This window comes from Oncorhynchus mykiss, chromosome 7 (genome assembly GCF_013265735.2).
Source record: "Oncorhynchus mykiss isolate Arlee chromosome 7, USDA_OmykA_1.1, whole genome shotgun sequence".
Taxonomy (NCBI): domain Eukaryota; kingdom Metazoa; phylum Chordata; class Actinopteri; order Salmoniformes; family Salmonidae; genus Oncorhynchus; species Oncorhynchus mykiss.
This window is the reverse complement of record NC_048571.1, coordinates 20,444,239-20,456,687: the sequence shown is the minus strand read 5'-3', so window position 1 is coordinate 20,456,687 and position 12,449 is coordinate 20,444,239. Positions and strand designations below refer to the sequence as shown.

Below are 12,449 nucleotides of genomic sequence, written 5' to 3'. Positions count from 1 at the left end.
AAACAAACGTAGGCTCAGATGGACCGGCAGATTCCGACAGGACAGGACAAGGTTGCAGCAAACATGACGATAGTCTGGTTCAGGCATGAATAACACAAACAAGAATCCGACAAAGACAGGAGCAGGAACAGAGAGAGATATAGAGGACTAATCAGAGGGAAAAAGGGAACAGGTGGGAAAAGGGGTGACGAGGTAGTTAGGAGGAGACAAGGAACAGCTGGGGGAAAGAGGGGGAGAAAAGGTAACCTAATAACGACCAGCAGAGGGAGACAGGGTGAAGGGAAAGGACAGAAACAAGACACAACATGACAATACATGACAGATTGTATGTGGAAATTATTGGCCGAAAGAAGGATTCACAGTAGATGTATTTGGCCAAACAACAATATTAAGTATATGTTATGTACATCTATCTCTACATGTAAGTAGAGAGGGAATGTGGTGAAAGTGAAGTGAGTGACAGCTTTCTCTCTGTTTAGACAGTGAGCTATTGAATGGGAGCAGGCGTGATTTGGATGAGGACATATGGATGCTGCTTTAGGACACTAAAAAGCATGACTGGCCGGGTGGAAGGTCACGTGCCCTGTTTGAAAAGCTGCTGCGTCGAGGGAACAGAAATATATAATCTTCCTTGGCCTTGGATTAAAACAATGCAGATTAGTTTTTGTTCCCTCTTTCTGCGAATTCCTCCTTTTCCCCTTCATCTCCTCCTTCTTGAACTCTGTCCACGTGTCTGCGTTGGGATTGCTTGTGGTCTTATCTTATGTAATGAAAGTGTTTTTCATTCCATACTAAGTCTCTATTGACCTTCCTTTGGGTATCTGTGTCAACATTTTATGTAGAATGCTGTTCGTTGATCAGCCAAGTGGCCAAAGCTGGTCTCACCTGGCCTTACCCTTAGCAGATGGTGTGCGTCTTTGTTTGTCTGTGACCCCTCCACACCTTGGAGGACTCAGGGACTCAGGGTAGCAGGGAGGTGGGGTGGGGAGCAGGGGAGAATGGGTACACTGCTGGAGATCTATGGAGGATCGTCTCTTAGGCTATGAGGACCGGCAAGTCGGGCATCTGCAGCCCCTCCTGAATGGACATTAGCCAGGACATCTGCTAATCAATAAACTATTTATCATCTTTAGAGAGGAATTATCCCTCCAAATTTGAGGGAAGTGGGAGGTCTGGCAGTTGGTTTTGATAGATTATCGGTCCATTTTGAAATATCTTTGTTTGGATGTATTTCTCTTTGGGTGTAAATGTAGAGGAAAGCAACTCTTTGTCGTTCTCTAACGTTCAGCCATAAATGTATACTGTATTCCCATAGCTGTCCTTCATTTGTCTGTGTGTGTCCTTTGCCTGATCAGGACATTGCCACTACTCACCAGTACTGGATTATGCTTAGATGGTGAATTATAGCCACCAGAGCAGTGTGTTCATTTACCAGTTTAGCTTGCAAATGGGATTTTATCCATAGTAAATGAACTTATTTTCCTTCTGAATTCCCTCTAATTTATTTGGGCAATAATCCCTCCCTTCATGAAATTGCAGCGCCTCAGTTGAAGACCCTAATGCAGCATTATGATCATCAAAAACAGTTCATAGTTTAGTATATGATAAAATACATCTTTATCGAGTTCCATTTTGGGCGCAGACTGAGGGACACTTGAATTGAAAGCGAGCCCGTGTGTGTGTGTGTGTGTGCGTGTGCGTGTGCGTGTGTGTGCGTGTGCGTGTGCGTGTGTGTGTGTGTGTGTGTGTGTGTGTGTGTGTGTGTGTGTGTGTGTGCGTGCGTGTGTGTGTGTGCGCACGTGTGTTCATGTTTATGTTTGTGTGTGTTCATCCACTATTATGATAGCACGCCAACGGAGGAGGCTTTTCCTACGCTGATGTTAACGGCTTGTGACTGTGGCTGTGCGGCTCACTGATGTTACTACGAGGCATGTCTCGACCTCAAAGACGCCTCTGTGCCTCCACCGCCGCTGTAATCCTGTGTGGAAGTGTGCGGCCCTCTCTCCCTCTCTCCCTCTCTCCGTCTCTCCATCTCTCCCTCTCTCCATCTCTCCCTCTCTCCCCCTCTCTCCCTCTCTCCGTCTCTCCCTCTCTCCCTCTCTCCCTCTCCAGATGACGAGGATAGGGCCAAGCCTTCCCTTGGTATGCCCCCCCCCAGGCTCTGTTCTGCAGCCATCTCACTTGGGTGATGGCCATGCATTTGACAACTGTAATTGGATAAGTTGACCAGTCTAACACTTTAATTTGATAATGCTAAGCCCCCCACCAGAGACCTAATACGGTCAATTGTGTATTCATGTGCCCTCCTGTGAGTGAGAGACTTAGCCTAATTCATTGATTAGAGGTCAGTTCCCCCACGATAGTTGGAGATAAATTAATCCATTGGTTTTCTATACAAATGTTCTGCAGAGAGACCCCCCCCTCTTTTTCCCTCAGCAAACTCTCATCAAATGAATGTTTGTATTTGATGGGATTCGGTTAAATATGTTTATTTTAGTAATCAGCGGTTATGTTACTATCGAGCTCTTACATGTGTGTCCTGATAAAAATAGTGTACTTTGAGCTACGCAAGAGTTCACTCTGAACAGGGAACTGAACAATGCTTGTGGAAACATGCACCATGTGCTTTTAGCCTGTACATTCCATATTTTATTAGCATAAAGCTAACTTTAGCTTAGTCTAAGCTTAGTCTTAGCTTAGTCTTAGCTTAGTTTACGCTTAGCTGCTTAGCTTGGAGCTTAATCAGAGCACCGTGGAGAGCTGAGCTCACTGTTGTGCATCTTGTTGGTCAATACTGGACTGTACTATCTATCAATTGAAGCTTAACTCATATAAATAGACCAGATGATGAAAACACTTCGGCCAATTAGTTCAAGCCTGACACTGTTGTTGGCCCATAACACAAGTTGGCCACGACTGCCACAGTGCATTATATGGATCTCCAACCACTAACACCAACCCAGTCTGGTCCTGTGCTGTTTATGTCTGTGGCTACTGTAAGATAGCCTGGTTAAACCAAACGGAGACGCTGCATTCACCAGTGATCCCAATTGAACCCCGCATTCAGTCTGGTTTAACCAGGCTTAACTGTAGGCTAAATGTAAGAGCCCTGCGGGTCTCCCGTGATTTATCAGTATGGCCAGGCCTGGCTAAAAACATGCATCAGTTTTATGGCGCTTATGAGAGGAAAGAGGTTAATCGAACGGGTTAATGAAGCGTTTTATTGATACGTTCTCAAGGTCGCGTCGTCTTAACTCACCGTTATATCTCTGTGCCATTGTACAGTGGAGAAGGAAAGCACTTAGGCTCGTGACTGAAATGTTATTCCGGTCCTTTATCCACTCGCCACCCCCACCATTCAGACCACATACTACCACAGAAGCGTCCTTGTTGGGCCATGCGTATCTCTTTATGATATACTCAAGGTCAATCATAAGCTAAGTGGTCATCTACAGTAGCGGCCATTTTGAATTTGAAAGCATCCTGTTACTTAAGATGAGTGTTTGTGTGCTTGTGTTCAATTCTTACATGACCGAGGTCAATGGTAGGCTATACAAAGAAGGGCTCTGTAAAATCTGTTCTAACCTCAGGGGTCTTTCCTGGTTAAATAGGTTGAATAAATAAACAATATTATACAACATTATAATAAAGGGACTTTTTGTTGTGCTGCTTACAGTACTGTAGGTCCATTGAGTGGAGGTATTAGGACTGTTCTTGTGGAAAATCAGACCCGGTGAAGAAGAGTGGTCACTGTGGCGTTGTGTAGTTACTAATGAACACTGCTATTTACCCAACCAACCCGATGGCTTCCACATCATAAATCTCATGATGCCCGCCATGCTAACTATAGCACCACATACACACATCACAGCGCTTGAGCCGCTATGTTGTTCTATTTTGAGCAAAATGGGTGGCATCTACAGTTGTGATGTTTTGAGTCTTTGTTAGTACAGTATATTAGGTGAGCGATTATTTCCTGTGATGTTTTGAGTGGAGTTCCTTGGCTTTATTACCAAGGTGAGCTAGTAGGCTAAACAATGTGTTTTGCTCTTTTGTACGTGTTCACCAAAGCATGCAGTTGTTTTGACTGACACGGTCACTTTTAACCGTTTGGAACATCTTTGTATTGAGATGTGTGGCGAGATGGAGGATGTGCAGGTTTGGCGCAGTATGATTCTGGAAGTCACAGTGGCTGCATCTGTGCTGTTCACCTCCAGCCAAATACCAGACTGACTCAGTCAACATGTATTGGGTTTGGGTGCTATTAATGAATTAAACCGTGCTGTATGATTTCAGTACGGATTGTATTACAGTATTTATTGCTTTATAACATTGTATATGCTGTAGGTTTTGTGGTCCTTTTTAGCTCATGTGGTAGAGCATGCTGCTTATGACGCCAGGGTAGTGAGTTCGATTACTGGGACCACCTATACTTAAAATATATACACACATGACTGTAAGTCGCTTTGGATAAAAGTGTCTGCTAAATGGCATATATTATTACATTTGATTATATATATATATATATTATTTTGTGTCAGCATAGTAATCATTGGTTAACCTACTGGTCACAGATCAGTTTGTGCTGTCTGGTCAATTTGGCTTGCCAATGACCATAGGAATTGGCTGTACAGGGCTGTTCTGGGACCAGGCAAATCACTGTCCTGTTTAGAGTAGTAAAAATATGGTGTTTAATCCAAACGTACATCCCCCGCATGTCATGCTCCCCCCTAGCCATAGCCCTTGCATAGCCCTGGCTAGCCATAGCCATTGCATTACACAGAAGTGTAACGACTCATGGTGTAATCATAACGACATACAGGAACTCAAGTCCTTCTGCTCACCCGATCTAGAATTCCTTACAGTCAAGTGCCGGCCATTTCACCTGCCAAGAGAATTCTCGTCAGTTATAGTCACACCTGTGTACATTCCCCCTCAAGCAGACACCAAGACGGCTATCAAGGAACTTCACCGGACGATATGCAAACTGGAAACCATATACCCTGAAGCTGCGTTTATTGTAGCTGGGGATTTTAACATAGAACATTTGAGAACAAGTCTACCTAAATTCTTCCAGCATGTTGATTGCGTAAACTCAAACAGGGTATACCAGTGACAAGAACCATTCATCGCTGGTCCAACCAATCGTAAGCCACGCTTCAAGATTGTTTTAATCACGAGGACTGAAATATGTTCCGGTCAGCCTCAGAGAACAACATCGACCTTTACGCTGACACGGTGAGTACGTTTGTAAAGAAGTGCATTGGAGATGTTGTACCCCCTGTGACTATTAAAACCTACCCTAACCAGATGGCGGAATTCGTGCAAAACTGAAAGCGCGATCCACTGCATTTAACCATGGAAAGGTGTCTGGGAATATGTCTGAAAATAAACAGTGTAGCTATTCCCCCTGCAAGGCAATAAAACAAGCGAAATGCCAGTACAGGGACAAGGTGGAGTCGCAATTCAACGGCTCAGACATCAGATGTATGTGGCAGTGTCTACAGAAAATCACGGACTACAAAAAGAAATCCAACCACGTCACTGACACCGATGTTTCACTTCCAGTTTCGCTTTCACACCTTCTTTGCCCACTTTGAGGATAATACAGTGCCACCATTGCGGCCTGCTAACAAGGACTGCACCCCCCTTCCCTATTCTCCGTGGCTGATGTGAGTAAAACATTTAAACGTGTTAACCCTCGCAAGGCTGCTGGCCCAGACGGCATCCCTAGAAGGGTCCTCAAGCATGCGCAGACCTGCTGGCTGGTGTGTTTACGGATATATTCAATCGCTCCCTATCCCAGTCTGTTGTCCCAATATGATTCAAAATAGCTACCATTTTCCTGTACCCAAGAATGCAAAGATAACTGAACTAAATGACTAAATGACTACTTCTGTCATCATGAAGTGCTTTGAGAGACTGGTCAAGGATTATATCACCTCCACCTTACCGGCCACCCTAGACCGACTTCAGTTTGCATACCGCCCCCACAGGTCCACAGAGGACACAATCGGCATCACACTGCACACTGCCCTATCCCATCTGGACAAAAGGAATACCTATGTAAGAATGCTGTTCATTGACTTCAGCTCAGCATTCAACACCATAGTACCCTCCAAGTTCATCATCAAGCTGGAGGTCCTGGGTCTCAACCCCGCCCTGTGCAATTGGGTCCTGGACTGTCTGACGGGCTGTCCCCAGGTGGTGAAGGTAGGAAACAAAATATCAACTTCACTGACCCTAACACTGGGGCCCCACAAGGGTGCGTGTTCAGCCCCCTCCTGTACTCCCTGTTCACCCACGACTGCGTGGCCATGCACACCTTCAACAAAATCATCAAGTTTGCAGACGACACAACAGTAGTGGGCTTGATTACCAACAACGACAAGATGGCCTACAGGGAGGAGGTGAGGGCACTCAGAGTGTGGTGTCTGGAAAACAACCTCTCACTCAATGTCAACAAAACAAAGGAGATGATTTTGGACTTCAGGAAACAGCAGAGGGAGCACCCCATATCCACATTGAAGGGACAGCAGTGGAGAAGGTGGAAAGTTTTAAGTTCCTCGGCGTACACATCACAGACAAACTGAAATGGTCCACTCACACAGACAGTGTTGTGAAGAAGGCGCAAGAGAGCCTCTTCAACCTCAGCAGGCTGAAGAAATTTGGTTTGTCACCCAAAACCATGACAAACTTTTACAGATCCACAATCGAGAGCACCCTTTTGGGCTGTATCACAGCCTGATACGGCAACTGCACCACCCTCAACCGCAAGGCTCTCCAGAGGGTAGTGCGGTCTGTACAACGCATCACCGGGGGCAAACTGCCTGCCCTCCATGACACCTACAGCACCCGATGTCACAGGAAGGCCAAAAAGATAATCAAGGACATCAACCACCCGAACCACTGCCTGTTCACATCGCTACCATCCAGAAGGCGAGGTCAGTACAGGTGCATCAAATCTGGGACCGAGAGACTGAAAAACAGCTTCTATCTCAAGGCCATCAGACTGCTAAACAGCAGTCACTAACTCAGAGAGGCTGCTGCCTACATTGAGACCCAATCACTGGACACTTTAATAAATGGATCACTCTTCACTTTATACAATGCACTCCAAATAATGCCACTTTAATAATGTTTACATATCTTACACTATTCATATCACATACAGTGCCTTGCGAAAGTATTCGGCCCCCTTGAACTTTGCGACCTTTTGCCACATTTCAGGCTTCAAACATAAAGATATAAAACTGTATTTTTTTGTGAAGAATCAACAACAAGTGGGACACAATCAAGAAGTGGAACGACATTTATTGGATATTTCAAACTTTTTTAACAAATCAAAAACTGAAAAATTGGGCGTGCAAAATTATTCAGCCCCTTTACTTTCAGTGTAGCAAACTCTCTCCAGAAGTTCAGTGAGGATCTCTGAATGATCCAATGTTGACCTAAATGACTAATGATGATAAATACAATCCACCTGTGTGTAATCAAGTCTCCGTATAAATGCACCTGCACTGTGATAGTCTCAGAGGTCCGTTAAAAGCGCAGAGAGCATCATGAAGAACAAGGAACACACCAGGCAGGCCCGAGATACTGTTGTGAAGAAGTTTAACGCCGGATTTGGATACAAAAAGATTTCCCAAGCTTTAAACATCCCAAGGAGCACTGTGCAAGCGATAATATTGAAATGGAAGGAGTATCAGACCACTGCAAATCTACCAAGACCTGGCCATCCCTCTAAACTTTCAGCTCATACAAGGAGAAGACTGATCAGAGATGCAGCCAAGAGGCCCATGATCACTCTGGATGAACTGCAGAGATCTACAGCTGAGGTGGGAGACTCTGTCCATAGGACAACAATCAGTCGTATATTGCACAAATCTGGCCTTTATGGAAGAGTGGCAAGAAGAAAGCCATTTCTTAAAGATATCCATAAAACGTGTCGTTTAAAGTTTGCCACAAGCCACCTGGGAGACACACCAAACATGTGGAAGAAGGTGCTCTGGTCAGATGAAACCAAAATTGAACTTTTTGGCAACAATGCAAAACTTTGTTTGGCGTAAAAGCAACACAGCTCATCACCCTGAACACCTCATCCCCACTGTCAAACATGGTGGTGGCAGCATCATGGTTTGGGCCTGCTTTTCTTCAGCAGGGACAGGGAAGATGGTTAAAATTGATGGGAAGGTGGATGGAGCCAAATACAGGACCATTCTGGAAGAAAACCTGATGGAGTCTGCGAAAGACCTGAGACTGGGACGGAGATTTGTTTTCCAACAAGACAATGATCCAAAACATAAAGCAAAATCTACAATGAAATGGTTCAAAAATAAACATATCCAGGTGTTAGAATGGCCAAGTCAAAGTCCAGACCTGAATCCAATCGAGAATCTGTGGAAAGAACTGAAAACTGCTGTTCACAAATGCTCTCCATCCAACCTCACTGAGCTCGAGCTGTTTTGCAAGGAGGAATGGGAAAATTTTTCGGTCTCTCGATGTGCAAAACTGATAGAGACATACCCCAAGCGACTTACAGCTGTAATCGCAGCAAAAGGTGGCGCTACAAAGTATTAACTTAAGGGGGCTGAATAATTTTGCACGCCCAATTTTTCAGTTTTTGATTTGTTAAAAAAGTTTGAAATATCCAATAAATGTCGTTCCACTTCATGGTTGTGTCCCACTTGTTGTTGATTCTTCACAAAAAAATACAGTTTTATATCTTTATGTTTGAAGCCTGAAATGTGGCAAAAGGTCGCAAAGTTCAAGGGGGCCGAATACTTTCGCAAGGCACTGTATATATACTGTATTTTATACCATCTATAGTACCTTGCCTATGCAGCTCGGCCATCGCTCATCCATATAAGTACATGTACATAAGTACATATTTTCATTCACCCCTTTAGATTTGTGTGTATTCGGTAGTTGTTGGGAATTGTTAGATTACTTGTTAGATATTCCTGCACTGTCGGAACTAGAAGCACAAGCATTTCGCTACACTATTAACATCTGCTAACGATGTGTATGTGACAAATAAAATTTGATTTGATTTGAAGTGTCATTGTACAAAGGAATCTTCTGTAACGGGGGGTTTTGTTTAAGAACCGTGACGCTCGGTCTGAACATGAACACGCATTGCTTACGTTACGGTTTTGGAAGCATAAGGACCTTTCATACCTTTAATATTCATATTAACCTTTCATATTGGCGATGAATCACTTGATACACACCTTTATGGGTCCAGGTTACAGCTCGTGTTAATGGAAACCAACCGGAAGACCAAGGGACAACCTTAGCTATCTACATCTCGCATGTTCTGATCCCCTGTGTGGAACGGAAGAGGGCCACTAGAAATGTGTTGTCACGGAAAAATACTGTCGGCTGCAACTGTGACAAGGCCGGTTAAAACAATGTAGAGTTTCGAATTTACAGTGTAGATTTTACAGTGTAGATTTTACAGTGTATATTTTACAGTGTAGATTTTGCAGTGTAGATTTTGCAGTGTAGATTTTGCTTTTGTGAAATGATTTTGATGTGATATGAAAGTAGATGGATTTATGTTTCTAGAACCGTAATGCCATTGAGAATCGATTCACGTTTAGATGGAGTATTTGGCTGACTTCTCTGCCAGAGCCAGTCTACCTCTGAAAATAACATATAAGGTCCTTAGACCTTAAGGAGCAACGGTAGGCTCCTTAAGACTACATCTTGGGCTACCTACCCCCATTCCCTTGAGTAGCACAGTCAGGCTAGGAAGGGTGTCACAGACAAACCTGCACCCCCAGCATATCACGCCAACCCATTCCCTTGCTTAATGGAACATGACAGAGGCACATTATCACAGATCGCACTCATCGTGTGACACATTCAATCTGGCCCCCAACAAAATGTTAAACGTCTGTTCCAGTTTTCGGCCGGTGGGGCCGTTCCAAAGTGGACGAACACAGATGATTTGCATAATCTGACTGCTGTCTCGGGCGGTGGTTGAGAGCAGTGGAGCCCGAGCGGGATAGCCTGTGTGTGGTTTGGGTAAATAAACGCCCATGTCACACTATGGCATTCCCACCGCTCGTCTCAACATGCAAACAGCCCAAGGGGGTAGTCTGTTGACAACTAAAAATATGCTATAAACACTTCTGAGGTAGCTTCAAAAGGGTATTTAGACTTTAGCGTACCTCATTTGGTGTTCAGACATTCAGACATGTATAGAAATGCTTGGACGTTGTGTATGTCTGAGCCAATAAGATGTGGTAAAAAGTGTTTGAGGCCCTGAAGATTAAGGGGGTGAAGGCATTTACAGACACACACACACACACACACCATTGCATTTTATCCCATGATTATCTCCCCTGATTAGCGAGTTTCTGGGGGGGGAACACATACCTTGACGGCGGGAGGAATTGGTCACGTAACGCGCTCAACTAAGTGACACACGTCATCAACCTTCTCTGCTCTCCCCCTTAATAAACCCTCCCAGATTCATGTCATTAATGTCTGATGGCTGGGGGATTGTGGTCGCTTTTTACCAAGGAGGAGAGGAGAGCCCCCCTCAACTCCCATTCCCACCCACCACCACCTCCCACACCGCCCCTTATCAACCCTGTCTCCCCCTCCCCTTCTTCTCCCAGCAGTACCACCATCCACCACCCACCCCCCACCTTTCAGTGGAATGCTAGCCCGTTGGTGATGGTTAACAGGGGGATGGTAGTTGTAGTGGTGGTGGTGGTAGTGAAACCAGTCAGGTTGCGTGTGTGGGGTATGTTGGCACCCATGTGTTTCTAAACATTGGAATCTGTCACTGACACCACTGGCAGTGTAGTAAGCAGGGCCTCCTAATGAGTTGAGAAGATCGCTCAACACACACACACACACACACACACACACACACACACACACACACACACACACACACACACAAGCATGCGCACACACACTCGTACACACACGTACACACTCGTACACACACACGCACACACTCGTACACACACACACACACACACACACACACACACAAGCACACACACACTCGTACACACACGTACACACTCGTACACACACACACACACACACACACACACACACACACACACAAGCATGCGCACACACACTCGTACACACTCGTACACACACACACACACACACACATACACACACACACACACACACACACACACTAACTCACCCCTGGACATGTTGTAACTCTTCTAATACAATGTCCATGTGGTGGAAGTCCAAACAAACAGAGCTTCCTGTTTCGGGGGGATCGGACTCTGCTATGAATGACTTGGCTTGGTCTGCTGGTTTCTGTCTCACTACAGACAAGCTGTGTTTCTGTGTGTCCATTTTGGATCCCGTTGTAGACTTGGCCATCGCTCAACGTTGGGGGGCATGCAGTTTATTGAATTAAAGTGGGGGCGACTCCTCAATATTTCTTGATTATGTATCCGTGCCTGTTGACTTCTGAGTCCATTTATCTTTTTTTTTATCCAAACAGGACAATGGGACCAAATTGATGACCACCTGCTCTAGAAATCAAATTAGACCCTCACCACATATTCATATTGTGTGTGTGTGTGTGACACATCTGCAACTTATGATAAATGCAATAAAGCTTGATGCATGACACTTCGGTCATATTCAGTATAATTAGCCGTCGTCAATCTTCCCTGTTATTATGATGAATAGGTTTCTCACTGTCAATTTTATGGGACACAACGATCCAGTAATGAAAATGTGTAGTCTTGACACGCCAAGATTTTACAATCACTACACAAACTTTCCAGCTGATGTTGCGTCATCTAACCGGTTCAAATGTTGTCTTTCAGATCCTGCGTGTTCTCACTGCAATGTGCACGTTTCTAGTTTTTTACCCCCATCTAATTAACTCCTAACTTTCTATGACCCAAAATGCAGTGGTATGTGCATGTTTATTTTTCACCCAACTACAACTTTCACTTGTCATAAATTTAGCTAGGAGGCATCCGCTTCTGTCCCCTTTGGTTGTGGTGCTACTAATTGTTCATGTGTTTAGCGTAATTGTTCATTTAGCGACATTAGCGACTACTGAATGTTGGGCATAGGGACCATGATTGGCTAGGCTGGGAGTAGCTCTTCCTTTTTCTTCCTCTTTATTTTAACAAGGACTGCTTTCGCCTGCGGGGACCCTTTCAATTTCCCTTTCACCCCTCCAGTGTCTTCCCCCTTTCACAGTGGAGGGGGGAGACAATGGAGAGGGGTCCCCTCCCCCTTCCTCTCCACTTCTCCCCCATTTCTCCCCCCTCTACCCTCGTAGGCGTCCTGATCGAGAGGCTCAGGGCTTTGGTTTGTCACAGCCATTCAGCTGAGACTGATTGTGATTGCGGCAGATGGGCTGGAGTTTGTCCCAAGCAGCCAGGCCTCCCCCTCTCTCTCTCTCTCTCTCTCTCTCTCTCTCTTTCTCTCTCTCT

At 45.0% G+C, this 12,449-nt stretch overlaps 1 protein-coding gene across 4 annotated transcripts in view; it reads left to right on the top strand.

Annotated features, from left to right (window-relative positions):
- The window catches only part of LOC110527459 (nck-associated protein 5), a 179,816-nt gene that overhangs the window by 60,680 nt on the left and 106,687 nt on the right, over positions 1-12,449 (top strand). The window lies entirely within an intron of this gene.